The sequence below is a fragment of the Lissotriton vulgaris genome, chromosome 12 (genome assembly GCF_964263255.1).
Source record: "Lissotriton vulgaris chromosome 12, aLisVul1.2, whole genome shotgun sequence".
NCBI lineage: Eukaryota > Metazoa > Chordata > Amphibia > Caudata > Salamandridae > Lissotriton > Lissotriton vulgaris.
Window position 1 is genome coordinate 78,409,026 of NC_141700.1, and position 12,643 is coordinate 78,421,668.

The following is a 12,643-nucleotide window of genomic DNA, read 5'->3' on the forward strand; positions in this document are numbered from 1 at the left end:
TTCTTGTCCAACCAATATGTTGATCTGCTCAGGCGACTGATGTGAGGTCTCATCTTGTGCCTGCTCCAGTGTGATTGTTGAGAGCAGATTGCTTGAATCTGCTGGAACATGATGGATTCAACTAAAGTGATCCTCCTTTCAATATGGGTGACTGCTGGTCCCATTTTCTGGCTGTGACATGACTGGTGGTTGGTGGCGCTCATGGTTAGTTGTTTGTTGCAGGACTTTTTGCGTGTATTCCTGGTTTGGGGAGTCTCATTTTTGGCCCTCCCGGGTAAACAGCTGAGTATGTCATGACTTTGACAGTCACCTTTGCCACAGGTGCAAGAGGTATTGGCTCAGCAGGTGTATGTGTATATGGCAGATTTAGACAATCTTGGGTGTGGGTCGCCTTGTTTGTGTGTGGTCCGAAACGTGTCTGTTGTCAATGATACAGCTGCAGATATTACTGATTGTTGCCTCCTCCTGTTTCGCCAGCAAGTTCCTGTGCAGCTCCTTGCTCGCCCTTCCTGCGCAGGCCATTGCAGCCAGATTTCTAGGTTTCTGGATGTGTCCAATGCAGCAGGGAGTGTTCTCTTTGTTTTTCACCCAACTGACTTCAACAAGTTCCGGTAGGTCAGCGTGTGGCTGCAAAGAAACAGCAATTCAACAAAGACCGAAGTCACAGTCATGACCATGTGCTCTTCAAGGTACAACCGGGTGTGCTGCTGTCCACCTCCCTTACTCTGTGTCCAGCTCTGGCAAGGAGAGTTGGAGCTGCAGCAACAGCCTCTGATTGGTTGAATGACTGTGAAAGGCATATAGACCGTCTGATATAATTAAGGGGTGTCTTCCATCCCCTGGAATCCGGTCTTACCGGTGCGCTCCAGACACTCTTCCGGCCCTTTCTGTAATAGTGCCAGCACTACATGCGTTCCTGCATCACTTGCAGAGGGATGCGGCCTCATACCAATGAGGGAACACTTTGCCTCTGGCCGTCGCTGTGTTTCCAGACGGTGCAGGGACAATGGGCTGTCAGCTGGCCAACCGATGGTGCTCGTCATTGCGGTGGTGCTGGTCAATGCACGGTCAACATCTCCTCAGAGAATAGAGGACAGAAGGTGCCAGGAACCTCCTCCGGGCCTCCCCCTTACAGGCAGGTGCAGTCACTCACTACATCGGGGTCTCCACTCCCTTCTTCGAAAATCCGGTGTCTTTTTCACCCACACAGTGAAAGGCGGACTGGTGGATTCAAACAGCCAGTCTGCCCTTCACGAAGGCGCTTTTTGCAGCGCAGCCACTGGTGCATTTCACCACTGGGAACAGCACCTTTGTTGTGGTACGACACCTTTGCCAATTGGTGCCCAGAACACAGGCTTAAGTGTGCGCCACGGCATAGAGTGGGACAGTGTGTTTTATCCATAGTACCGCAGAGGTACCTGGAAGAGTGCCATAAGGACCTGCTGCCTATTTTAAGGTGTTGCCTGAGAAAGGAATACTTGGTTTTCCAGTGTGGGAGAGAAAAAAGCGCTCTTCTATCCACAAATGGTTAGTGTGAGGTGGCGCTTGATTGCGACAGGTCAAACCACCATATTGTTTCTTGCAGGTTGCGACCCACCCTTACGTCTCTCTGCTGAGCAGATCTTTAGCAGAACTGTTGGTGACTGTGCATACCTGGCTATGGACAATTAAGACTAAAAGACTGGCTAGCATAAATATCAGAGCAAATTAGGCAAACTAAATACTCCGCACCTAGGAACACTTCCGTGGGCTGAAACTACCAGTGGGTAAAAGGACCGTAGCTTGATCAATTCTCTCTCTCTCTCTCTCTCTCTCTCTCTCCCCTCTGCCTCTCCCCTCTCCCTCTCTCCCCCCCTCCCTCTCCCTCTCCCTCTCTCTCTCCCTCTCCCCTTATAAGAGAAAACTACAAACCCTGTAATACACCGTTGAAAAATTGGAAAATGACATATACTTTGAATGGAAAGAATCGGAGTGTTACCGAATCAGTTTTACAATTGGCATGTTTCTGTCTCCACATATTTAGAGAAACTCCATTAGCTCGTGGTTCATAAACAAATTCTCTTTAAGGTCCTCTGTATCTGTCATAAAGTTCTTCTTTCTGAGCCAGGGCCGGACTGGAAACTTAAAACAAACCTGGCAAAATTAAAAATTCAGCCCGCATGGGCAGACGTCCTAATGTGCGCTAGAATAAAAGCAACGCTTTCAAGTTGCGGCCAGGATCGGTAATGAGCACCACCATTCGGAGAGGCCGAACCGGCCTCCAAGTGTCAATACCGGCCTCCTGGGGCTCCAGCCTCCCGGGAATTGCCCGCTTGCCCGACTGGCCAGTCCGGCCTTGTTCTGAGCTACTTTCTTTTTGGCCTCCAATCTCTCTCTATAACATCCTAGGAATTTGTTACTTCCATTGTAAACTGTAACGTTGGCCATAGCTCTTGTATCTATTCCTAAATTTCATCACACCTGTTGTCTGAGAGGGGTCTTTCTCATACCTCTGTTGAACTTTTGAACAAACTTGCACTCTCTTTAACCCCTTCAGTGCTCATGACAAGTTCAACTCGTCATGGGTTTTACCTGCTTATGACGAGATGACCTTGTCATGAACAATGGGGATCCTGAATACTCAGCGCAGGAGGGGAAAACCCCTTAGCAGCCAAGGTGTTAAGACCACAATGCAATGTGTGTACCCAGTCACAAAAAAATCACAAACCTGACTTTTCTTTCTGAACCCCTCTCATCTTCGGTGCTCTCTACTCGTGCCAGGACACACCTCCTGAGCAGGAGTGCTCTAAACTGTACAGAGAAACAATCAGTTACTTTTGTCACACAAATTCTGAAAACATTGAGGTAAATATGACTTGTATAGTTAGTGGAGTTCCATGACTTAAAATCTCCTCAACCATTGGTTCTGGCTATCTTGGCACATAAGTTTATTTAAAAAAAAATGTTTTTAGTTTTCAAGAAGGTATCTCAGCTGAGATTGTGTAAGGATGCTGATGAGGAACTAACCACCGGATATATCTCTATGGGTCCATTAGGCCAGCGCAGTTTGTGGATTTATTTGTCCTTGAACATTGGTCCAGAACAACCAGATCCTTGAGCCATGTTCAGGATAACCACTGACAATGTAAACCATTCCCATTTCGATTTGCTCCATGTACATTTATCTCATGTGGATATTCTGAAACTTTGGCAAGTATCCAACCGATATGGCATCATCGGACATGGCTGACTTAGACCGTTTGGTGGCCATATCACGTATCCTGTGATATGGCCATCTGCTGGGCTCTGCACCAATTGTAATTTTCATACTTCCTTTTCTGAAAATTCTTTGCACAGGGATATGCAATCGTTTTATCCTGCCGTTGTCAAGGCACTTATTGGGTAAACGTTGTGAAGATACACTCTTAGTGACTTGGATTTGGGCCACAAGCACGACTGAAAAGTAGTAGCCTTCATTACTTGATTGAAATAAAAATATGTAAGTCCAAATGACTCCAGTCAGGTTCTGCAGCACTTACAAAATCTGTGCCCTGGGAATTCCTTTTGTTCACCTTACATTTCTCGAACGTGAGCACAATCTGGCTACTCTTAAAACATCAAATTATTATAATGCTTTATTCAAAGTCAAAGTCAAAAAATCTTTATTTCGATTCATTTGGAACCATAAAAGATGCATATAAAACCAATTTCCAATTATTCAAATACAGTTGATGGTAATACAAATGCTATACACCGCAATAAGGACTTTTAGAAAGGAATGTGAATGATGCAACCTGCCCCCACTATAGCTACTAAAACCATATAATATACAATAAATATCTAAAATATAGGCATTCATAATCATAAAATCATTTGTTTCTAATCCAATGGCCTTTTTCCGTATTTATGCTTCCCCATGGGATCCTTATATGACTTCATGGTGCTACAAATTTCATCAATACATGTTTAAAATCATCGTTCCCATATTCCACAATTCGATCGTAATATGCATATATCAGCTTCAAAGCGCTATGTGCAAAATCGTATAGTGCTGTGTGCGAGGTCAAACAGTGCGTAAGCAAATTTTGTTCAGATTATACCTTTGATTACCATAGTATCCACTATCAGAGCTTTAGCCCAGCTTTAGCCCTTATAAGGCTTACATTAAAAAAGTATCCGCTTACGCTAAAGACAATTGGTTGCAATGTATCAGTTTTCAAAATTCTCACTGCCTCTTTGCAGAACCTAGTATTTATATTTTTACAAATGGGTATAATCATTTCTTCCTAGGTTGTCATACACTGGGCAGAAAAATAGGACATGCAAATCATTTTCTTTAGCTTCACTTTGACATAATACACACAATTCATTATTTTCACTTCCATGGTTACTACTCCCATCTAGATTTATTAGCATTTGTTTGTAGCACACCATATCTAAACTTTATATATAAAGATTTAGCTAATTTTGGGCGCACCTCATCTATGAATGGCTCAACATTTGGTACATCTTTAAAAAGAAGGAACCAAGGTGTTAATGTCGATGTGGTAGAGCTATGTGACATGCTATTTAGGGTATAAGCCCAAAAAGTTAATTGTAGCAGTTTCTTTGATAGTATTGCTTTATTACTTCAGCACTAAGGTCACATGTGGTTGGCTAGTACGGGCAATGGAGCAGAAAACTGAACTTACCAACAGTTGACCCCAACTATGGAGAATGTGTCCATTTCAGTTGCTTGGCCCTGCTCATAAGGGTCTTGTCCACACTGACGCCAATGCTGAGAATCGCCCTGCCGCTGTTATCAAAGCAGATCTTGCTGTCTCCTAAAGCTAGCTGAATCAAAGCATCTGGGATTCCTGGTCCCATGCCAACAATGGTTCCTAATAAATAACTATGACTTCTTTTCCACTGCTGTGGTCTAAAGGTTCATTGACTCACATCACCTGCTGCTCAGAGTTCTATCAAACAACCCCAAAACAGGCTGCACAAATAGCAGCATCGCTTACATGGGCAACCAGTGTAGTAAAAAAAACGTTCTCTTTGCCCAGTCAGGCATCTCTAACAATCTGCAACAACAGGTATTTGTGAAAACCACCAAAGGCAGATAAGATCAAAAGTCTTAATTGCAGAAGGATTAAGGTACTTCCTTATACTAAGGGGGTGTGGGGACAATACAGACTGAGCTATGTGGAATGTTGACCCAAGGTTGGACAACCACAAAGAATGCTGAAGCTCAAGATTTCATTAAGACCGAGACACCTGGCTTAGAAAGTACTATACAACAGGTCTACATCCAACAACCACAACACATCTATGTTTTCATTTTAAAGTCCCAAAGGAGTAACACATTTCTATTATGAGAAGGCAAAAAAAACATGAAAGGCATACGTTTACGTGAGATTCTGCATGGAAAATTAATTTCCATAACAAGGTTCCAAATGCCAAAAATTGTGACAGGTTGTGTTCTATCCACATGGGCTTCCTAGCTACCCTTTCATATGCAATTAGCTGGAAACATTCTTAGGATTGGCACTTGCCAACTTTCCAACTTTTCCTCCACCGCACAGTCTGGTACCAACACCACCTTGGTCTTTTTCTATACATGAATCACTCAAATATATTATTCCCAATTCTTTTGTTATTCACTGAAAAGTCCGACTTTAGTTGACTCGAGATTTGGTTCGAGGCTTTGAGTACGGGACATTTTTAGCAGCAGCGGCAGCGGCTCCTCTGTTAAGGCGGAGGAGTGTTGCCCCACTGCTCCGCGAACAGTTCAAAAAGGAAAAATAAAATGATAATAATGCAATGTTATCATTGTATTTTTCGGTGCTGGCTTAGGTGCGTGCAGGGCTGGGTTGGCCAGAGCAGGGGGAGGAGTGGTGGTCACTCTCTAAGTGCGCATGACTGTTTATCTGGCCGTCTTGGGCTGGCCAAACAGTCATGCACAGTTAGCATGTTCTCCACCTGCTGTATTGCACAGCCTGGGTAGAGCACATGCACAAGCTCCCAGTCCCGGCCTGAGCGCCGAACCATAAGTGTGACCCTGGCTGTGATGCTGGTGAGAGCAGTGTTGTGATTGGCTAGGGGAGCCTGTGTGCTTCCTGCTTCTAGGAGTCGATGACCGGACCGAAGAGGATCAAGAGGTGGCATCCGGCCTGCAGGTGAGTTATTATTGTTCTTTCATATTTTTCCTCCCCTCCACCCTTGTTAAGTAGCGGCCGCCACTTATTTTTAGATCCTGTCTGAAGAGTAGAGCGTTTCGAGTACATCTTAGGAGTAGTGAGTTTGGTTCCAGAGAGGGATACAGAAGCCCCCTCCCAGAATCTTTGCTTTTGGATGTGTTGTGTGTGAACTAATGCTGTGTGCAAAGAGGCCAAGGAGTGTACGTTTTGAATTCGAGTTGCAGATTGAAAGTTGGCTTCCATGGATTATCTGGTGCACAATACACACAGACTTGAAGGACCGGAAGTAAATAAAGGAAGCCAAGAGTTGTCCAATATGCTGTCTGGGTGCTATATTTAGAGTTGCACGAGCAGCCTCTTATTTCAAACCTAGCACCCGGGTCATGCAGGTCAAGGAGAGCAAGGTGAATGCAGTTTTCATTGCTGGGTTCATTGATGAATCCAGTGCAGGAGTTGTGTTTGAATGCATGCTCACAGGTTCCAATCCATGTGCGGCCGCTCAGCCTTTCGTCCTCGGTCCGTAAGCCAATAAAATGGGAACCCATATGAATCAGGTAAAATTGAAATCTGTACTATAGCGCCAAGAGGCCCTTTGAGTGTGTGGTTTACAAATATAATTGTGATATAATTGAGGAACTAGATCGCCAACTTCAAGGAGGCCGTTTGAAGAAAGGAGAATGAAAAATCCTACAAAGCAGTTTCAAACAGTAAAGGCCTATTTTGCTACACTGCCAGCCTGCCAGATTAAAGCACTTGCTTTATTTACTAATTAACCATTGTCCAACCTGACGTGGTCCCTTCTTATCTTGCGAGTAAGCTGCTCCTATTCAAGATGGCTGGCTCGTGTTTCTCACAGGCCCCATGCTTTTCAGCTGTGCTCCGTGCATGGTGCCAAGAGGCACCTGCTGCAAGCAGCCCTGCATTTTGTATTGTATTATAACATGCTAACAGCGCCAAAACCCTGCGGGGTGTGTGGCTGGAAAGGTGTTGTTTTTGATTTGAGCCTATGTGGGAAGTGTTTTCATGTTGTGAGCAACTCATACCTTAACTATCAGCGTCGGATTGGTAAGGTGGGCACTCGGCAATGGGCGAGGGGCCGGTATCCGACTTTCTGCTGTGGGCCGTGTTTTGGGCAGCCTGGGGGCTGTCTGTGTTGTTCGGATGCCGCCAGCGGGCAGTGGGGGCCTGAGTGGCCTTTCTGGAGGCAGATGGGCAGAGATGTCACTCCCTTTCTCTTGCTGGGCCGGCCCATTAAAGTATGCAGATTGAGTGGGGGCGAGGGGCCTGAGCTGACGTGGTCTTACTTGTAGTCCTCAGCGCCAGGAAGCCGCTTGGCCGCAGTGCGCTTAACCAAGTTTCTTTTTCATTTCATTTCATTTCATTTCATTTCATTCATGTGTGGTTCAGCAGTGTGAACTAATCCACTCATTTTTTTGATCTAAGTGAAATTAAGAAAAACATCCACAAATGTGGGCCACTTTTTTTGCGTGCCTGGGCCTATTTTTGATCCCAATCCAACCCTACTACCTATGAACATGTACCCACGTGTGTTTAATACACACACGTACCCTTGAATGATGATGCGCCCATTTTCGTGCTGCCCATTCTACGCTTACAGCGCTTTAATACCAATCTCTGAAGAAGCGCTCTAGAGAAGTATTGTATATTAATGAACAGCGTGTCTAACATTTGAGCGAATGGCTGTGATTGAACGTTTATTGCAGTGTCCTTGAACCATGAACGTTTTGATCCAACTGAGTGTTGATGATTCAGGCCCATAAATGGAATCCTTTCTGAACTGAAAGTAACCTTAACTCCTCACGCGCTTGGTGAGGGTGCGGGAAAGTATTCCAACCATTCGAGTCACTTGTACCTCAAACAGGTTTAAAGAAATGCGTCCTGTTTCTTTAAGAGCATTGGTGCGCTATGTAGGACTTAATTATGAGCACTTCAGAATAATCAGTGTCGTGTTTACGCCCACGAAACTTCTCTAACTGGGGTCCCAAAAATGATGGGGGTTACAAGATTTTGGGCTTAATGGATGGAAATCGTAGTTTCTGTGCAGATTTAGGTCAGATTTTTCTTGATGTTTCAGAGGAAGATTTCCTTTGCTTTTAGCAGATGAAGTCTCTGTGTGAAACACCAGTACAAGTAATGCCGATGGGGCCGGTACCAGTAGCGTAGACAGTGTGTCATGGGCCCTAGTGCAGGGGAGTGAATGGCCCCACAGGCTGCTGTTTGAATGATAAAGTACAGCAATAACCAAGGTACGGTGAGCCCCACAAGCCTCTGAGCCCTGGTGTCACTGCACGTGCTGCACCATGGATGCTCAGCGGGGTCAGGTGGCTCAGTGGACTATTGCATCCACTGCAGGGGCCTGTGTTCGACCTCATGGTCACAAGTTCAACTCCCAGCATATCGACTCGGCCTTTCATCGTTTCTGAGGTCGATAAAATGAATACCATTGAGTTGGGTAACAATAAACATCTGTTATTCAGCGCCAAGATACCCCAATAGGGGTGAACGTGCGCTTTACAAATACACATTTTGTTACACCCCTAGCTAGTATCTTCCATTACCAGCTCCAGCGGCTTACCAGCCCCATTTGATGTACGGGGAAACTCATACCTAGGGGTGAGCGGAACTCGTGGAGTTTCGCTCAGCAGAATTCCACAGGGTTACACTTAAATTCCATAAGATTGCGCAGAGCTCCGTCATTGAATGTAAATATGCAGCTCGAGCTGCAATTAAGTGCTGGTAGCACGAGCTGTGCTGAAAATGAGCACGAGCAGCAACATGCGTTGCAGAAGAGCACACAGCCATTCAAGTTGATTTTGCTGCAGCTCGAGTACAAAAACCATCTTGAGCTGCAGCAGATCTACTCGAACAGCAGCCTTTCGACCTCGACTGTTCACGTTTGAAAATCGCACCAGGGGCCACCAAATCGCGCTTGCCAGCTTGTATTTTCTTATTTACTGCACCCAAGCACACCTGATCATTATGTCTATAATCCAATTAGATGATAGAAATAAGGATCAGGTGTGCTCGGGTGCAGTAGATATAATATCGAGTCAGGATTCTTGTAATCCATAGGCTGATTGACTCCCCAGTGGGTGGGTGCAAAAACACTCTTTTAGAGCACCCTCTACCGGAAAACGTGTAAAAGAAAAATCCTCCTTTTTCGGACTTAGAAGGTCAATAGATGTGCATTTCAGTTTGAGCAAACCCAGTTTATGTAAGCTTGTATTTTCTGGTGCCTTGTGGGAGAAAAATTCTGCCATACGGTGATTGGCAGAATTTGGCCAGAACTCTGTGGTAAAGAGTAGCGTGGAGTGACCAAAATTCGACCAAAAAACATTCCGGAGACCCCTATTCATAATGAGGTGCTCAGTAGTTCCATTACAGTATTAAACCCTTTAAGTGCTGCGGACGTCGCGTGCACTACCTCGCTAGTGCTGCGCACGTCCGCTGAACGTTCCGATCCCGCCCGCGTAATGGAACGTCCGCACTGGGGCGGAATTTGCGGCGCGCTTAGCGGGTTAATTACTGTATGTGCCAATAGAGTTCTAATATGTACTCAGACTTTTTTTCAGGTCTGTCAATTCAGTTTGTGTACTGTGTTCTCTTTTCAATGGAGTTACTGCTTTCAAGTTCTTACACTGCATTACTAATGATTCTTACTATTATATAAATGCATCTGGTCAATATTTCCGAAAATAAAAATGGAAAAGCACCTACAAATGGCTCATAGAATATACTTGTGTATGTATACAAAAACAGACGTTTTAAATCTACCCTAAAGTGGAATTTAAGGTCCACACTACTCTTGATGCAACATACTTGTTAGTAAATAGACACTATTGAATTAATTGGCATGATAGCTCAGTGAGATAAACTTGTCATGCAAAAAAAATGTTGTGATCTACAGGTCACTAGTAATCGAGGCAAGGCTCACTCAACCTTTCATTCTTTGAAGGTGGGTAAATTGAGTACTATTTTGAGCCCCTGTTACGAGTTACTGTTAATTCCGAGAGAAGATACTGGGGCTGGAATAATTCTATAACCGCCCGTGTGTTATGGGGAGTAACGAGGTAATCTCCCCAGAATGGGAAGTACACTGCTAGATCCAGAATTACCAGGTCTGTCCGATTCTGGACAGTTTAACACTGTTGCTTACTTAGCCCTTGCTCTGAGCAGGTGGTAAAGCTATGTGCAGAGGCCAGTGTGAGTTGGAGAGACCATGTGTATCCATACCATGCTCTGGACTAGCTTGGGGGAGAACATAGTCTGTTTCTCGTTGGCGATAGTTGAGTGCTTAATTTGTAAGAAAAATAAGTGCTAGGGCCCCGTGTCAGTAGGCCACTGAAGCTTGCACCACCTATTACCCCTGCCAGCGGTGCCGACAGACCCAACATAACTACTAAGCATCACACTCCTACAAGTGTGACAGTTCAGACTATTCTAGGCCCCCAAAGCTATAAGAATGGCTTAGGGGGCAGGTATTAGTCATTTTAAGGTATATTGAATTAACAAACAACTGTTTTTAAATTAGCCAAATATGGCTACCATGTGGTAGACTAGCATAAGAGCTGGTGTTGACAATTAAGTGGCGGTGCCAAGCACTGGAGAGGACAGACGGGGACATGCACATTTCTTTGGTAAAGTAATTCAAAGGGAGGATTCCTTTGTGTAAGATGAAGGTGTCTTCTGTGCCAGGCAGGGTGAATGAATTGACTGTTTCGCGACGCAGAGGGCAGGGTGTGATACATATTTTAAAGCCGCGCCAGAACCTAATTTGTCTGCAGATGAAAGAGGTGTTCAGGGAACCGGATCCCTCGGCTGAGGTGCAACATCCTTACCAGGCGGAGGTGTGTACCTGAGCGATCATCCAGACGGGGCTTGACTGGCTGGGGTTGGTGCTTTGAATGGGCAAGTACTCACCGGTGCTGAGTACCAGCACTTCTCAGTGTTCTCCCATTGAGTATCAGGACTTCTGCTTGTGTCAAGAGAGTACCGGTCCTCCTAGTGGCACACTGGGGTCAGGCTCTGGGGTATGGGCCACTGACAGTTTATGTCGGTTGTATTCCAGAGCTAGACTGGCTGGGGTTGGTGCTTTGAATGGGCTAGTACTCACCGGTGCTGAGTACCAGCACTTCTCAGTGTTCTCCCATTGAGTATCAGGACTTCTGCTTGTGTCAAGAGAGTACCGGTCCTCCTAGTGGCACACTGGGGTCAGGCTCTGGGGTATGGGCCACTGACAGTTTATGTTGGGTGTATTCCAGAGCAAGGTTGCTCCTTCAGCCTTACACTCTAACTGACTGCGGGACAGGAATAAGGAGATGTGGCTTGACGACTAGAGTTCCCGACAATGGAGCTGTCGCGCTGTCAGTTATAGCGTAAGGTTGAAGCGCTGGAATACACTCCCCATTGCCTGTCAGAGCACCTAACGCCCTTCGGCCAAGTTCGGCTCGTGTCAGCAGGTCACAATTGGTACTTTTTTGCAGTTATATATAGCGCAAGCTTGGCAGGGGGCATTAAAGCACTTTACATGGGAAGCACAAGTTCTACATGAAAGCATCGTTTTTCGTTTTTATGGCACAGGGAGGTGAAATCCCAGCGTCTGTTTAACATCCTGTGATTTTGGGAAAATCACTTAAATCTCTGTGCCATACAAACAAAAAAAGTATGCTTTCACATAAAACTTCGGCTTCTCGTGTAAAACGCTTTAATGCCCCCGGGGCAAGTACACGCTATATAAAACTACAAAAAATACCAATTACGCCCTGCACTAATGAGCTGAACTTAGCTAAGGGCACTTTGGCACTTTACATTGAAGGAGAAAATGCTGATATTGTACATGGCTGCCTCGAAGCCACACCCCTAGACACGCCCCTTCCAGACCCACCCCAATCAATTTCGTGAGTACCAGCACTTCTCTTTTTCCATTTAAAGAGCTGACTGAGATGAAAGAAAATCGTGGGCTCCCGTGATTATGGAAATTAGGGATAATAGTACAGCAATAAGCACACAGCTGTGTCTCAAGTCCTCTGCATCAAAGAGATATTCACTAACTTGGCCATTCATGCATCAAGATTGTACTTCAAGTACTGGAATCATGAGCGTCCACCTAGAGGAATGTAACATTCACCAAGCAATGTTTACAAAGTGGGACATTACAACATAGGTCAGTAAAATGCAAATACGTACCACCTAGTAGTAGTTTACTGTGCAAGTATTTTTCCCTTTTTAATTACATATTTTTCATATCACTTAAAAAAGGGATTGAGGGTTTAAAGGATGGGTTGTTTAGGGTTCAGGGCATCTAGAGGTAAAGGGACTTAAAAGGTGTTTTTAAGGGTTCAGGGGCGAGTAGCAAGAGGAAAGGTGTTGTTTTTAGGGTTCAGAGTGGGTAGAGGTAAACTTTTTTAGGGTTTAAGCATGAGTAGAGGTGAGGAGACATAAGGTTTTTTTTTTAAGAGTTC

General features: G+C 45.0%; 1 protein-coding gene across 7 annotated transcripts in view; it reads left to right on the top strand.

Moving 5' to 3' along the window:
- The window catches only part of ACER1 (alkaline ceramidase 1), a 113,586-nt gene that overhangs the window by 63,118 nt on the left and 37,825 nt on the right, over positions 1 to 12,643 (top strand). The window lies entirely within an intron of this gene.